This window comes from Narcine bancroftii, chromosome 1 (genome assembly GCF_036971445.1).
Source record: "Narcine bancroftii isolate sNarBan1 chromosome 1, sNarBan1.hap1, whole genome shotgun sequence".
Classification (NCBI taxonomy): Eukaryota; Metazoa; Chordata; class Chondrichthyes; order Torpediniformes; family Narcinidae; genus Narcine; species Narcine bancroftii.
This window is the reverse complement of record NC_091469.1, coordinates 202,208,127-202,224,820: the sequence shown is the minus strand read 5'-3', so window position 1 is coordinate 202,224,820 and position 16,694 is coordinate 202,208,127. Positions and strand designations below refer to the sequence as shown.

At 42.1% G+C, this 16,694-nt stretch overlaps 1 long non-coding RNA gene across 2 annotated transcripts; it reads left to right on the top strand.

Annotated features, from left to right (window-relative positions):
- Positions 1-4,287: 4,287 nt before the first annotated feature.
- On the top strand, positions 4,288-10,639 carry LOC138738210 (uncharacterized). 2 transcript variants are annotated; one of them, XR_011341497.1, is made up of 2 exons: positions 4,288-4,336; positions 9,888-10,639. It is a non-coding gene; the product is annotated as an uncharacterized lncRNA (long non-coding RNA). The 2 variants fall into 2 exon arrangements; XR_011341496.1 differs by lacking the exon at positions 4,288-4,336 and adding an exon at positions 5,925-6,071.
- The last annotated feature ends 6,055 nt before the right edge of the window (positions 10,640-16,694 follow it).

The window sequence follows — 16,694 nt, the reverse complement described above, 5'->3', positions numbered from 1 at the left end:
GGCAAGCAAAGAATTTAAAGCAATGGAGGAATTAGGTATCATCTGATGCTCAAACAGCCCTTGGGCCTCACCTTTACATATGGTACCCAAGAAAACAGGCAGATGGAGACCCTGCGGCGACTACCATAGGCTTAATGATGTCACTACACCTGACAGATACCCAATTCCACACATACATGATTTCACCGCCCATCTGCATCATTGGCACATATTTTCAAAGATTGATTTGGTTAAGGGATTTCATCAGATACCGATTCTTGAGAATGATATTCCCAAGACAGCAATTATTACACCATTTGGTCTTTTGGAATTCCTCAGAATGCCATTTGGCTTAAAGAATGCCGCTCAAACTTTTCAGCGGCTTATGGACGCTCTGGGTAGAGATTTGGACTTTGCGTATATTTACTTGGACAACATCCTTGTAGCAAGTCAAAATGAGCAAGTTCACTGCCTGCATTTGCGCCGCCTTTTCCAACGGCTCCAAGACTTTGGTCTGACAATTAATCTTGACAAGTGTCAATTTGGCAAGTCAACCATAGAATTCTTAGGGCATAAAATTACAGCAGACGGCATATCTCCGTTATCAGGCAAGGTAGACGACATCCGTACATTCTCCAGATATGTTACTGTCAAAGGGCTACAGAAGTTTTTGGGAATGATAAATTTTTATTACAGATTTATTCCTGGGATTGCTGACATCCTGCGACCCTTGTTTGACATAATCTCTGCTCCAAACAAAAACATTACCTGGACCACAGAGGCAGAGGCCGCATTTATGTCCACCAAAGAGGCATTAGCCAAAGCAGCAATGCTTGCGCAATCAAATCCTGAAGCTGCTTTGACGCTTAGCACAGATGCCACTTTCATTATATCTTGGAAGGCTGACATTCACCATATTCACAGACCATAATCCGCTCATTTTTGCCTTTATCCAAGTCACAGATCCTCGGTCGGCAAAACAACAATGACATTTGTCCTACATTTCAGTGTACTACGGACATGCGTCATATTTCGGGAAAGGACAATCTGGTTGCAGATGTGCTGTCTTGATCAAAAGTGTGCCATATTCAAGGTAGAGTCAACATTGCTGAACTGGCTGCGGCACAATCCAAGGATCTGGATATACAGGCATACAGTACAGCTATTATTGGACTCGACATTCAACAGATGGCACCACAACAAGGTAGTCCAGAACTCCTTTATGATGTATCGTTGGGCTATCCTCAACCATTGGTCCCATTATCTTGGAGATGGCGTCTTTTTGATGACATTCACAATCTATCACACCCATCCATCAGGACCAGTCGAAATAATGTCAAACAAGTACATGTGGCATGGGCTGAAAAGAGACGTCACACAATGGGCATGAACATGTATATCCTGCCAATCTGTGAAAATTCAACACCACACCAAGGCATCCCTGCAGCCTTTCCTGACAATATGCAGAAGATTTGAGCATGTGCATGTTGATCTGGTTGGACCATTACCAGTATCACAGGACATGAGGTATGTTTCACGGTAGTAGACCGCTTCACACCCTGGCCAGAGGCCATTCTGTTACCAGTCAGTGATACTGAGGCATGTGCTAGAGCACTCATCTTAAATTGGATTGCTAGATTGGGAGTGTCCACACACATAACTTCGAACCATGGACCACAGTCCACTTCGGCATTATGGGCTTCCTTGGTTCATTTTTATGGTACACAGTTGCACCACACTATATACCATCCGCAGTCCAACGGCCTGGTGGAACATTACCATCGACAACTTAAATCTTCACTGAAGGTCCGATTCACCGGCCCCAACTCGGTTGATGAACTACCTTGGGTTCTACTAGGAGTACAAACAGCTCCAAAAGAAGATCTGTCTGCATCGTCTGCAGAATTGATGAGAGGTACAGCCCTTATGGTTCCAGGAGATATTCACTTCACAAGCAATTCAGACATGGACGTCCTACAACAACTCCGCAAGGGTATTGCTAACAACAAGCCATCCTCTACCAACTGGCATGGCAAACCTAGTCAACAAGTGCTCCAATCACTATTAAACACTGAATTTGTATTCGTACAAAGACAGGTTCCAGGGGCACCGTTGCTAAAACCATATGAAGGACCATTTTGTGTGATTAAGAGAGATGGAGTGGTATATACATTAGACATCGGAAGGCATCCGCAGCTATTCAGCGTGGACAGACTTAAACCCGCCCATACGGACCCTACTTCACCAGTTCAGTGCCCTCAACCCAGGTGATGTGGACGTCTGCCTAAGTCAAGCATATCTGGCATCTTAAGTTATGGTGACGATTCTGGGGGGGGGGGGGGGGGGGGGGCGGGGGGGTTGATGTAGCGGGCGCACAGCGCAGTATTGCAAACCACCACCATCAGTTCAGACTTACCTGACACATCGCGGGGTAGCAATGCTGGGCACCAAAGTACAGCGAGTGGATCCGATGAAGCCCCTGCCTAAAGGCCCAGCAGCTGTTCACTAACGAGCTCATTAACAGGCAGGGAATAAAAGGTCTGTGTATGTCTGCAATAAACCAGTCTTGAGTTGACTACCTTTGTGTGTGTGTTTGCCTTACCGTAGTAGCCACTACATCCTTCCATTTACCCTGACCATTCTACTCTCCTGTATCTCCATTCTAACACTATGAAAGTTATTAATAATGTTCTATACACTGCACTTTTAATTTACACTTCCTGTTCCACTCAAGGACTCACCGGGATGGAACACAAAAATTTTTACTCTGTATCTCAATAAACAATTCAAAAGATGGAGCAGACAGGGAATACTATGGAATATTATTTTCTGGAGGGGTAACTGCTGTTTGTACACTTTTCAGTTGCAATGCATTGCCAAGTCAAAGTTCAGATTTATTATCAGAGTACATACATGGCATCACATACAATCCTGAGGTTTTTTCATGCAGGCAAGAATTACCACTTACTGGCAATACAAAAAGAAACTGACTCAAATGTATACATGGAGACAAATAAAATGTAAACAAACTGATTGCAATACAGAAAGAGAAAAAAAATCAATAAAGTGCAAAAGAGTCCTTAGATGAGTCCCTGTCTGAGTTTGTTCCTGAGATGGTGGAGCAGTAGCAACTGTTCCTGAACCTGGTAGTGCGAGTCTTGTCCCACCTATACCTCGTTCCTGATCGTAACAGTGAGAACGGTGCGAGCTGGGTGGTGTGGATCCTTGATGATTGCTGCTAATTAAGGTTCAGAATATTGTTACAGACCCTGCAGGTAATGTAATGATACATTGTCAAATATTTTCAGATATGTGGACTTTTTTGAATGTGTATGTTCCAAATATTGATGATGAGAAATTTATTCAGGATACTTTTAAAAAATTTAGCAGAAGCACATGAAAATATTTTAATAGGAGGGGATTTTAATTTTTGTTAAGATCCATTGTTGGATAGGTCGACTCAGGTAACAACAAGAACGAAAGGTGCTAAGGCTACATTGGGTTTGATGAGAGACTTGAATTTGATTGATGTATGGAGAAGAATCCATCCTAGCGAGAAAGAATATTCATTTTATTCTAGTAGATTTGATTTTTATTCTAGAATTGATCTATTTTTGTTTTTGGCTCAAATACAAACTAGGATTTTTGAAGCATCATTTGCCTTTGCTAATAACTATGGAAATTCCTGATAAGGAAAAGTCGATATATAGATGGAGATTAAATTCTTTATAATTAAAAAGATTTTTTTTCAAAATAACATTAGGATATTTTGTGATATAAACTTGAACTTGATAAATGATATCATATGGAACTGCCTTAAAGGCATATTTACAAGGGAAATTTGATATAGATTAGTTTGATACATTTTTTATATCAATTATATCTTATCCCACAAAAACTGAATAGATGGAAATCAGATCAATCTTTTAGGTGTGGTGAAGATGTAGGATCTCTTATACATTCCCAATGTAATTTTTGGAACAAGTTACAGGAGTTGTTTTTCCATTAATTCCCAATTTATATTTACTAGGAAATATTGAAGGTACAAATCCTAAATTGAAATGATCAATTTACCAATTGAAATTTGTTAAATTAGTATTAGTAGTAGTGAGAAAATATATTGCATGTAGAGCAGGACACAGCCAAGAAAGACTCAGCCACCACATTGAAAGATGTTAATTACTGTTTTTATTCAAATTCAGCGCAGGCCCTTTTAAGGGCATCATGAGCTCAGTCACCTCGTGCATTGTGACATCATAATCACATATTTAAAGCTGCTTCCTTTTGGTAATCTCAATCTGTTTCCCAATTTATCCTTTAAATAAGCTTTCAGTTGATGGTATGCAAACACTGTTCTGTGAGTTATTCCATATTTGTCCTTCAACTGTTCAAATGTTAAAAAATTATTTCCCAAAAAACAATTTTCTATTCTTTTGATTCCTTTTCTCTCCCATTCTCTAAAGGAAAGATTATCTATTGTAAAAGGGATTAGTGGATTTTGTGTCAATAACAATTTTGATATTTGGTCATTTGTTTTTTTCTTTTCCACGTGGATCTTCTTCCATATATTAAGTAAATGATGCAATACTGGTGAGCTTTTATATTGCACCAGCTTTTCATCCCACTTATAAAGTATATGTTCTGATACCTTCTCCCCTATTTTATCTAGTTCTATCTTAGTCCAGTCTGGTTTTTCTCTAGTCTGGTAAAAATCTGATAAATACCTTAATTGTGCGGCTCTATAATCATTTCTGAAGTTTGGTAACTGCAAACCACCCCCCTGGTTATACATCTCTGTTAATTTATCTAATGCTACGCTCGGTTTCCCCCCTTTCCACAAGAATATCCTTATTATTCTCTTGAGTTCATCGAAGAATTTTTCTGTTAAGGGAATTGGTAATGTTTGAAATAAGTATTGTATCCTTGGGAAAATTCATTTTAATGCAGTTCACCCTCCCTATCAACGTTAGCGGTTGTTCTTTCCACTGTTCTAAGTCTTCCTGCACTTTCTTTATTAGTGGCTGATAATTTAGTTTGTACAAGTGGCTTAAGTTATTGTCTAACCTTATTCCCAGATATCGAATTGCTTGTGCTTGCCATTTAAATGGTGATTCTTTTTTAAGTTCTGTGTAATCTGCATTACTCATTGGCATCACTTCACTTTTATTTGCATTGACCTTGTACCCCGAATTTCTCCATATTCCTTTAATTTTTTATGTAATTCTTTTGATCTTTGGATCTGTTAGGTATACATTATGTCATCTGCAAATAAACTTATTTTATACTCCTTTATTTTTATCCCTTTTGTTTTCTGTTCTTATCAGCTCTGCCAATGGTTCTATTGCTAAGGCAAACAATGAGGGGGCTAATGGATATCTCTGTCTAGTGGAATGTTCTTTGTTCTAAATATTTGCCAGGCCAATATTACGTGTTTTTTCTCCCAATTCGTAATACTTTTGCTTTGTTTTCGTTATGTTCTTCTCCATTTTGTACGTTTGTAATGTTTCAAGGAGCAAGTTATTGAGGGCAGGATATTTACCTTCGGCCGTTGGGTTGTGTATTAGATCATCCACCCTGGCTGCCGTTTCTTCGTCCAGCACGCTCACGACGTGGTAGAACATCGTGGCGTCTGCCGAAATGTTCCTCAGTTGAAACTGCACCTCTGCCTGCCCGAACCACGTATGCGGGCGATGGGTCCAGAAGGGGGGCAGTTTGATGGCAATGGCGTTGATCTCTGCTGATCCATGCTCTTGAGAACAGAGAGGCATCTGGGCTCAACGGGGTCACCAATGTAGTGCTGAACACAGCCAAGAAAGACTCAGCCACCACATTGAAAGTCATTAATGACTGTTTTTATTCAAAAATTATTCAAATTCAGCACGTGCTCAGTCACCTCATGCATTGTGACATCATAATCACTGCCCCAAGCGTGCGCTGGCCAGGAGACTTGAGGCAGAGAGAAAACCTTGACAGTGCCATCTTCCCATGGCTGTCCCACCACGTGGCATTACACACGGGCCCAGTTCGCCATGAGAGAGTGCACCGCCACATGCAATTACTTGGGAATTGGATACATCTTTAACTATGCCAAGGTCACATGCTGAAATTCAAAGTTGTATAACTTGGAAAAAATTACTTATAGTTTAAGAAATAAATACTCTATGTATTTCCAAATCTGTCTACAGTACAGTCAAATAATGGGATTAAATTTGTAGTGATATCCTTTTTATCCCTCTAGCCCTTTATATGTTTATGTTAGAACTGATGAATTGTACTGGACGACATCTCTCTCTGTAATCCAAAGATTTTTTTAAAAACCTTCTCTTTTCTTTCTTATCTCTTATACCTACAAAAAAAATTCTACTTTTATTCAATTTGTGTATTTTTTTGGTGGGGTGGGTAGGTTGGGTGGGAGGGAGGGGTTTTGGGGGTGGGGTGAAACCCATGTATGCAATCAATTTGCTTTTTTTATATTTATATTATAATAACTGTAGTTATTATTGTAATGGGGGGTGGGCTATTATACTGATCGCTTTCTATTGGCTTTGTCTGTACAGATACTCCACCTTACTGGTAATAACAGATGGAGATGCTTTTCCCACTAGCCAGTTAGAGGTGGTTTTAGTCTGTTAGTAAAAGCCCTGTATTAGTATAATACTTAACTGCTCCATATCTATGGCATATCAATTTTATTAACAGACTAATGATCCCTGAAACCTGGAAGTCTCTAGATAGATCAAGATGCCACCCATGCTGGAGAAACTTTTCACCACTGGCTCCAGTGTTTTGAAGCATACATGTGAGTGAACAATGTTGTGCAAGATGCAATGAGAATGGACCATCTTGTGGCCGTCCTCGGAGAAGTACCCTACTCCATGGTCAGAGAGACAGCTGTCTACCAGAATGCTGGGAATCTCCTCAGAACCTATTATGATATGCCACAAAACACCTTGTTCTCAAGACATCAGCTTCACATTCGAAGACAACAAGCTGGAGAGAGCGAAGAGGCTTTCACACTCGCACTAAAAGGGCTATCCAGTGCCTGTGCTTGTGCTGCTGTCACGGCTGAAGCCCACCGAGAATCCTTGATGCTGGATGCATTCATGAGTGGATTGGAGTCAGGGTACATCAGGCAATGTTTACTGGAAACTCCAGGCCTGACCTTTAATGCAGCTCTACAACATGGTGGTAAAGCCCTTGAGAAAGAGAAAGATGCCCATGGCCCACCCACAGCGATGATCCACTGCTGAGTGCCACTAAACCGCAGCGTAAAAGCCGCTACAGAAAATGTTACTTCTGTGGTTTGGTGCTACATGTTCACTCTCAGTGCCCCGCACAGCAAGCCAATTGTGCCAACTGTGGGAAGCGAGGGCACTGAGCTAGAGCCTGCCAGGTGCGAGAGTCCTCGCCGAGCTCGCGGCGTGAGCTGAAGAGTAAGAAGAAGCCCTCAAGTACTACTACCAAGCCAGACACTGTCACAACACTGCTATGCTGACCTGGAGAGCAAATGATTCATCTAGCTCTGATCTCTCTTCTCCTTCTACTTCTTCTGAAATCGTAAGTGGAACAGCCAGTGATAAGGCGAACTCCAACAGATCGTTGCTGCAGGGAGAGCCTATTCTAACGTCCATGATGATTAATCAAGATGGACCCCATGACCTGAAGCATTCCACGAAGAAGGTGGGAAGCCTATTGACTGTTTGTTTGATTCGGGCAGAACAGACAGCTATATTCACCCCACAACTGCTAATGAACTGAATCTAACCTGTATCCGTCTAGACACAGAGTTCTGGACTAAAACAAGATGCTACAACTTGATGTAAAATACAGGGAAATTAATATACAGACTTCAAATTGCACATGCTCCCCAATCTGTGCACTCCTATGCTTTTAGGGTTAGATTTCCAATGCAAGATGAAAAGTATAATATTGGCATTTAACGGCCCATTACCATCGATCACGGAACCCCAAGAAGCCATTTGTGGGTTATCGACTCTAAAGATTAAACCTTCATGTCTTTTTACCAATCTAATTGTAAGCCTATAGCTACAAAGAGTAAGTGCTACAGCAAAAGGGCAGACTCTTTATTAAGGAAGAGGTTAGGCATTTATTGAAAGAAAAGATCATCGAACCCAGTACAAGTCCTTGGCGTGCACAAGTTGTAGTCGTCAAAAATGGCGTGAAACCTAGAATGGTCGTGGACTACAGCCAAACTGTAAACAGGTTTTCGCAACTGGATGCTTATCCCCTGCCTCATATCTCAGACATGATAAACCAGATTGCACAGTACAAAATATATTCCACAATTGATCTGAAGTCAGCTTATCATCAGGTGCCTATTCACAAAGATGAAAGGCAGTTTACCATTTCTGAGGCAGATGGAAAACTTTTCCAGTTTAAAAGAATACCTTTTGGAGTTTCTAACAGTGTATCCGATTCCAAAAAAGAGATAGATAAACTAGCAGATGCTCATAACTTGCAAGCCACCTACCCTTATCTGGACAATGTCACTATATGTGGCAAAGACTTAAATGATCTCCAGATGGCCAAGCATCTGCACTTAACCCTTAACAATGACGAGTGTATACTGCACTAAACGTCAAGGCATACTGGGCTATGTAGTGAGGAATGGAGAGATCAGCCCTGACCCAGAGACGATGCGATCACTCATGGATCTACCCCCACCTGTGACACAAAAGTCCCTCAAGCATTGCCTGGGGTTTTTCTACCATTACACTCATTGGGTGCCCAACTACGCAGATAAAGCATGCCCACTGTTTAAAACTACTAGTTTTTCCCTGTCTGAGGAAGCCCTCCATGCTTTTGAACCCATCAAACAAGGTGACAATGTCAGCTATTGATGAGGATTTACAATTCCAAGTAGAATCCAATGCATCAGATTGGGCCTTAGCAGCTACACTAAATCAACCTACCAGACCTGTGGCCTTTTTCTCTGATATTACACGGGCTAGAGCTAAAACACTCCTTTATCGAAAAGGAAGCTCGGGCTATTGTAGAATCCATTCACTACTGGAGATACTTTTTAGCTGGAAAGAAGTTTACATTGCTGACTGATCAAAATTTTGTCGCCTACATGTTCAACACTAAATTGAGGAGCAAGATCAAAAATGATAAGATCATGCATTGGCGACCTGAACTTTCTACTGATGACGACGACATTCTGTATCGCCCAGGAAAATTCAATGACCCTTCAGATGTACTTTCTTGCATGACCTGTGCAACTCTGCAACTAGACCGTTTAAAATATCTTCATGATGAATTATGTCTCCCGGGGATCACTAGATTTTATCATTATGTGAAGTCCCTCAATTTTCCGTACTCACTAGAAGACATCAAGAAACCAACTAACGAGTGTCCTGTTTGTGCGGAGTGTAAACCACGCTATTATAAACCTTCCGCTTCCACGTTGATTAAGGCGTCTAAACCATTTGAACATCTCAGCGTAGATTTTAAAAGACCACTACCCTCAAATAATAAGAATACTTATTTCCTTAACATCATTGATGAATTCTCTCATTTCCTCTTCGCTATACCATGTGCTGACATTTCTGCTAGTTCTGTTATTAAATGTCTTGATATGATTTTCAGTTATCCTAACTTCATTCATAGTGACAGAGGGTCAGCTTTCATGAGCTCTGAACTTAGGCAATACCTTCTTGATAGGGGTATAGCTACAAGTCATACAACCAGCTATAACCCACGGGGTAATGGCCAAGTAGAGCGCAGTAATGGTACAATCTGGAAAGCTGTCACTCTAGCACTAAAATCAAAAGGTCTCCCCACCAACTGCTGGCAAGATGTGCTGCGGAGGCTTTGAACTTTATCCATTCTTTGCTTTGTACAGCTACCAATGAAATTCCTCACCAACATCTTTTTCTTTTCCCTAGAAAAGTGAAAACTGGATCAACCTTGCCAACCTGGCTATCTAAACCTGGAGAAGTTTTGTTAAGAAAACATTAGACCTCGCAAGGCTGACCCGCTCGTCGAACATGCGCAACTGCTTCATGCTCTTCCGCAATATGCTCGTTATTTTTCCTGACACTGTTTCCCTTTGGGATCTAGCCTCACCTGGTCTGTAGCCTGCTAGCCCTTCCACTGACCTGACTCCTTTTTTACCCTCCCCTTCTCAAGAAACGCTTGAGGAGCAACATTCCTTTCATGAGAACGTTTCCCCACGTTCTTCACTCCCTTCCACATCTGCCGACAGAAGTCCTTCAGTTGGACATAAGTCTCTCCCGTCTGTGCTTTTGCATAGATCAACACATATTTCAAAGCCCCCACAAAGGCTCTGTTATGACCATTTCTAATCTTTGCTATGATTACAATGAACACAGTGCGGAGTGTTTTCTCACGCTCAGTCTCACAGCTTGTTTTTTTTCTAGGTATTCTCATTTATTCTGTTTGTAACCCTTGCTCTTCTGTAATTTATTTTGCTTTTGCTGTTATTAAAATTAGTCAATTTTGGGGGGAGGGGGTGAATGTGATGATGTAATGGGGGTGGGCTATTATACTGATTGCTTGCTATTGGCTTTGTCTGTACAGATACTCCACCCTGCTGGTATAATAGATGGAGACGCTTTTCCCACTGGCCAGTTAGAGGTGTTTTTAGTCTGTTAATAAAAGCCCTGTATTAGTATAATACTTGACTGCTCCATGTCAATGGCATATCAATTGTATGTATGGAATAATAAATAAAATATTAAAAAAAGATGATTGCTGCTGCTCTCTGACAGCAGCGTTCCCTGTAGATGTTCTCGACGGTGAGGAAGATTTTAACCACGCTGTGTCCACTATCATTTATAAAGTTCAAAGTTAAATTTATATTATCAGAATAAATGACATCACATCCCTGAGATTCTTTGTTCTGCAGGCCAGGCTTAGGAAATCTATGGACCAGTAATGTAAACACCAGGAACTGTCCACTGTAAACAAACTATGCCTATATACACAGCAACAAATATTGAGTCCTTAAATGAGTCTCTAGATGAGTATAGTTATCCCATCCCTCTAATCTCCTAGAAAATTACCTTCATTCCTTTTGTTTATATAATTATTAGTTTCATTGATGAGTTTGCATGTCTGTCTTGATCCACAATGAAGGAATCACCACAAAATCAACATATAGTTATGCCCTGCACTCTGTTGAACCCCCTCTCTTTCCGATTACAACAAGCTTCTAATTTCAATTCATCTACTGTCTGCTTTATGCAATTCAACATTATCTCAGGGAACAGCTCATTCCCATCAGTTGCACTTTTATGTCCAGATGTACCACTGCACTGGGAAGATTGATTCGCATTAAGAAGCGTTCAGGCTGGACAGCTGTGAGATCATTAGGAGCTAACAGGAATGGTATCAGTGTCTGTGCAGATGCTGAGCTGTTACCAGGCAACTACAACAAGGCGCAAATAAAGTACTTACAGGGAGTTCTGTAACTGTGTGAAAAGAAATCATCAATTTCAGGGAAACTGCCGTAGTCGACTGGTGTTAGCAAGGGATTAAATCATGAAACAATAACCAAAAGTGAAGTTTAAAATATCACTTTACAACAACTACGAAGAACAGCTTTTCTTTAAACCTGGTTATCCATCAGGACATTCACTCAGCAACCATTAAAAAGCCTCAGATCACTGCAGTTCATCAGAGTGGTCCAGGAGTCACTCTTTCTGCACAAACATTAACAGCAAGACCATCTGTCCATCCTTGGTGCCCCTCTAAAACTTCAATGAAAGCTGTCTGCTCCTTGTTAAGAGACTGAACTAATCCAGCACACCACAGTTAGTCAAATCAGAAAGTGAAAACGCTACACCAGAGTGATCAAGTACCTTTTGTCGCTGTCACAGAGGATTGTGGAGTGTTTCTGATTAAGCTCAAAATTGAATGCAGTTCACATAGGGCAGGAAAGTGTTAGTAATTACTACCGCGAGGTCAAGGAGCAAGATTTCACAATCCCTTGAAATTCTTTCACAGATTTGTGGGAGTTACCACCAAGGCCAGCATTTATTACCCATCCCTAATTACCCCAAACTGAGCAACTTGCTGGGTCATTCAGAGGGCAGCTCAAAATCAAGCACTTTGGGGCAGCACTGCAGCTACTGACTTCAGTAGAATGAGAGACAGAGTACAACACATTTGCGCCGGCTACTTGTTGACTATATCCAACAGGAAATTAATTAGTTGCCAATAATAATAAAGTATCATCAAGTAAGTAAATCAAGTAATAATGGCTCACTGATTTCAGGGTTCTATCTTTATAAAGTGTGCAATCTTAAAAGAAGCAATGATTTTCATCCATTACAATACCTCACAATATTAATGTTCAGTTTTAACATTTATTGTTTAATTTGGATGTAACAGGCCCTTCCAGCCCATGAGCCCTGCCCCCCAAAATACAACACCTGTACATTTTTCTTCATCAATTCAAGCCTCTTGTTCTCTCACTTTCCCTACTCTCTTCCTCCAACTTCCCACATCCCTTCCTTTCCCTCCTCCTATCAAAGGACATCTTTCTCAGCCCTCTACCTCCTCCCCATCACCTCTCAGCTCCTTCTCCCTCCCACCTGCATCTGCCTTTCACCTGCCAGTCTGTGCTCCTCCCCTCCCCAACTTATTTGGATATCTGCCTAATTTTTAGCACTCCAAGAGAAAGGCTCAGGCCCAAAATGTTCACTACCTTTTGCTTTCCGTGGATGCTGCCTGACTTGGTGAGTTCCTCCAGCACCTTTGCGTACTGTACAATAACCCGAGTGTGGTCTCATCAACATCAGAGAAAGGAGATTTTTTTTAAAAAAGAAATCTGCACAAACTTGCTTTTTAACCAAAAAAATAACAATTTGAACATCTTTTGAACCAAGATTTCTGTTAGTAGATGATTTTGTGGATTAGCCAAATTCTTGAGCTCATTCTGTCCATCGAGTCATACTACCTCTCAGTAGAACACCACCATTTAAGCTCTTACCCACTCCAGAATCCAGCAAATCCTTCTCCCTCCTGTCCTTGTCTGCTCCTTCTGAAAGACCTGACCGATGCTATTTGCATCATTGCCCTGACTGCCCTCAGTGTTACAGGGCTTTCTTTAAATTTGCTCATCTCTCCATATCAGGTAGAGAGAAAGACTTGAAATGTTAACAAAGTGTAATGGATATGAGCTATGTTTAATGCATCTCAGAGATTTGTTTGATCTCAAAAGGTGGCTACCACTTCATAAAGCTGATCCAATGAATGAATGAAACAAGCAGTCATCGTTAGCACAGAACATGGTTCACAATGTAATGTCGGGTTAATGCAGAATGCTGGATCCTGGTGGTAACAGAAGTGCAATTCACTGGCAGGGTTTTACCACCAGCAGTTGCCACAGAGCTGCTTTTCATTAAAGTAACTCCCTTGCTGGCACCGAGCCTCCTTGCTGCCCCATCTTGAGGCCCCAGCCTTTGTTTCCAGAGACATGTCTGTCAGAAATGACGCCTTTGTCCTTTTGTCACCCATCGCTGGGAGGGAGGCAACTTCTCTGTGGCAGCAGTGGGTTGGACGAGGAGTAGGTGATATAACACTGATCCCATTCACAGCCGGCAAGAGGTGGGGCAGTGTATAAGCCAAGCCTATACCCACCAGTCTACTCCACAAGACGAGCTAACAACGTGTTCCATTGAGCACAATAGCCAGAGCCACTGCCCGTGACTCACACTATGGCCTTTCACCACCATCAACAGCGCTGACATTTATCCCTCTACCCTCCAGCAACAGCGATGAGAGAAAGGTTGTTCAGAGCACGGATGGATTTCCCTCCCTGAGTACAAGCAGTCTCACTTGTACTCACTCCAGTCTAAGCCTCACTCGTATATTGTGAGCACTAATGTCTCCTCCATTGAGATAGCGACTCTGAGAGAGAGCAGGCAGTTTAATTTGGAGTAACATAGTTAAATGGATACACTGTCAACAGAGGGAGTGAGTCAGAAGACAATGAAAAGCATTTCTATTGCAGAAGAGAGAGACTGATTCAGCAGACATCACTGTTTGACTAGGCTCTCTTTCTTCAAACACTTAGGCAATCACTCAATAATACATACAGTCCTGAAAGAATTGACCAGGTGGGATTTCATACATGACTCTTGACACCAGTCTGATTCATTCCCTTCAATTATTTGATCCCCTATTCAAGGTTTACAAATGAGATTATTTAATTTTGTTATCCCTGAAAACACATTGCACTCTGTCACAGATCCACTCTGCAATGGAGTCTTTGACATCAAATCCCTTCAGTTGCTGGAGCTTTGAAAATGTCCCTCACGAGTGCACAATGACGGTGAAAGAATAGGTTTCTTCAATGATGTGTTCTTCAAGATTCAATTTATTTTCATTGAATTAAAACAGTGTCATATTATATGAAATTGTTTTTGCCTGCCGTCAGGCAGACAAATTCGCCTCCGGCAGAAATTGCCTGAAGCACCTCTTACAGTCAGAGAGATAGAAGCAAAAGAGAGATCCCCCTCACTCCCACCTCCCACCAACAGTCACCCAGTGTCCGTAGATTTGTCTCCAGTGCTTCCGCAGCCTCCACAGGCTCACAGAGTCCAGTCCAAACCACTGGCAACCTGAGCTCCAGATCTGAACCTCCGACCCAGTCAAGAACTTTCAGTGCCTTCAGCACCCGCTTGCATCCTGGTTCCGATACCTGGTAACCTTTTAGCCAGTCTCCAGAAGTCTGCAGCCCAGCGTGAGTCCCTCAACAGCGGCCCACAGCCTCTGTGAATTCCTTGCCTCGAGTCGACAGAGCCCCCTCACTGATCCGACACTGTGGTCACAGGTTGTCTCCTCTGCTTCTCCTTCTCAGACGGGGGATGGTCTCCCTATTTTTTGGTGCCATGCTCTAGTTCTCCACTCCCCTGGAGCCTGCAACCCCTCGTGGCTGCTGTTGATTAGAGGTGCACCATCTTGGGCGCAGACCCCACGGTCATGGGATTTTAAATAAAACTGCCATTGGCTCCTTTAACAGGCTATTCAAAGCCTGTGCGGAGCCGACGGCAGTTGATTGGTTGGCTGGACACCCCATATGAGCGCTGTATCTCCACTCCTCACTGGTTTGCACCAGCGGCAATGTTCCGGCAGCACTGCCATTCACTACTGGCATCCACCATCACCTTTCATTCTGGGAGAGACAGGATCCAGATTTCCCTGGGTGAAGCAGTGGAGATAGTTCTTCAGCTTTTGTGACCTCAGCACACATCTGGATCTGAGGCAGACTGTAGCAGAGGACAGAGCTGCACACAGGGTTGTTCATTAGATAGGTTAAAGTCTTTAAAGGATGTAGTCATTGCTAGCTACACCAGCATTTACTTCCACTGCAGCAATCTGAAGGTGGTGGAAGCTGCCTTCCTGAATGAATGAACCCTCTCTGATATCTCCACAGGTATGTAGGGTAGGACTTCCTGTGAATTAGACCCAATGGTGATGAAGGGACAGTCATATATTCCCAAATTGGCAGGATGTGCAAAGGCTTCAAGACTTGAATGGTGGAGGTTGAGGCTGGTAGACAGAGAGCCAATCAAATAGTTCCAGATACAAGACCATGCTGGATTAGTGAAAAAATTGAGGTTATTCAGCCTCAAGATCATTCATTGGGATCAGGCCAGTGAGGAATTAAAGGAACTTTTCCACAACCAAATAAATGAATTTTCTTATCTTCATGCAGCAGTCCAGTGGCTTTCAAGCATTCTGCCCCCACCTGCCCACAAGAACCTAAAGCTCAGCATGCTCTGTCTCCAAATGACCTAACACAGAAAAGTGAAGCCTTGGAAGGATGGCTGGGAGGTGACGTTTATAAATCAGGGTGGCATGGATAAGGTGAATGATTGCGGGTTGTATTACCCAAGAAATTATTCTAGAATGAGAGGATATAGGTTCAAGATGAGAGGAGAGAGCTTTAAGAGGGACCTGAGGGGAAGACTTTTCACCCAGAGGGCTGTCCTTTTGCAGAATTACTTACCAGAGGAACTCTAGATGTGAGCACAATTCTGACATTCAAAAAACATTTGGACTAATTTAAAGAAAGGAAGGGTTTAAAAAGATATGGACAAAATGCAGGCAAATAGACCCAGCCCAGAATGCCACCTTGGTCAGCACAGACAAATTGGGCTGAAGAGCCTGTTTCACGCTGCATGTCTTTTCAATCTCTCTATGAAACTTCAACCTATTAAGGTGTGTTGGACAATGTGTCTATTTAAACTGTTTTACAAATACAGATGGTAACAGCCCACAAGCCCACGCTTCCCAATTGCACTCATGTGACCAACTAACCCCGTCTGCCTTAGGAAGGTAGGAGGAACCTCAAGCAGATGCCTCAAGAACGCACAAACTCCTCACAAACAGTGCTGGATTCAAACCTGGATTGCTGGTTCTGTAACAGCATTCTGTTAACTACTACACTAACCATGCCACCCATAGTTCTATATGTTCCATATGTTTGTTCACAGGACGTTGACCAGATAGGCAAGTCCTGCATTTATTGCCTCAACTGGGTAGATAGCTGGGCCATTTCCAAGAGGGGTTATAATTCAACCTTACAGCTGTGGATCTGAAATCACAGATATACCAGATTCACTTCCCTGAAGGTCAGCACCACACTAAAAGGAGTTTTGCAACAATTTAGTAGCTTAATAACCACTGTTCTATTTTATGAAGTTTAAATTCACTGATAT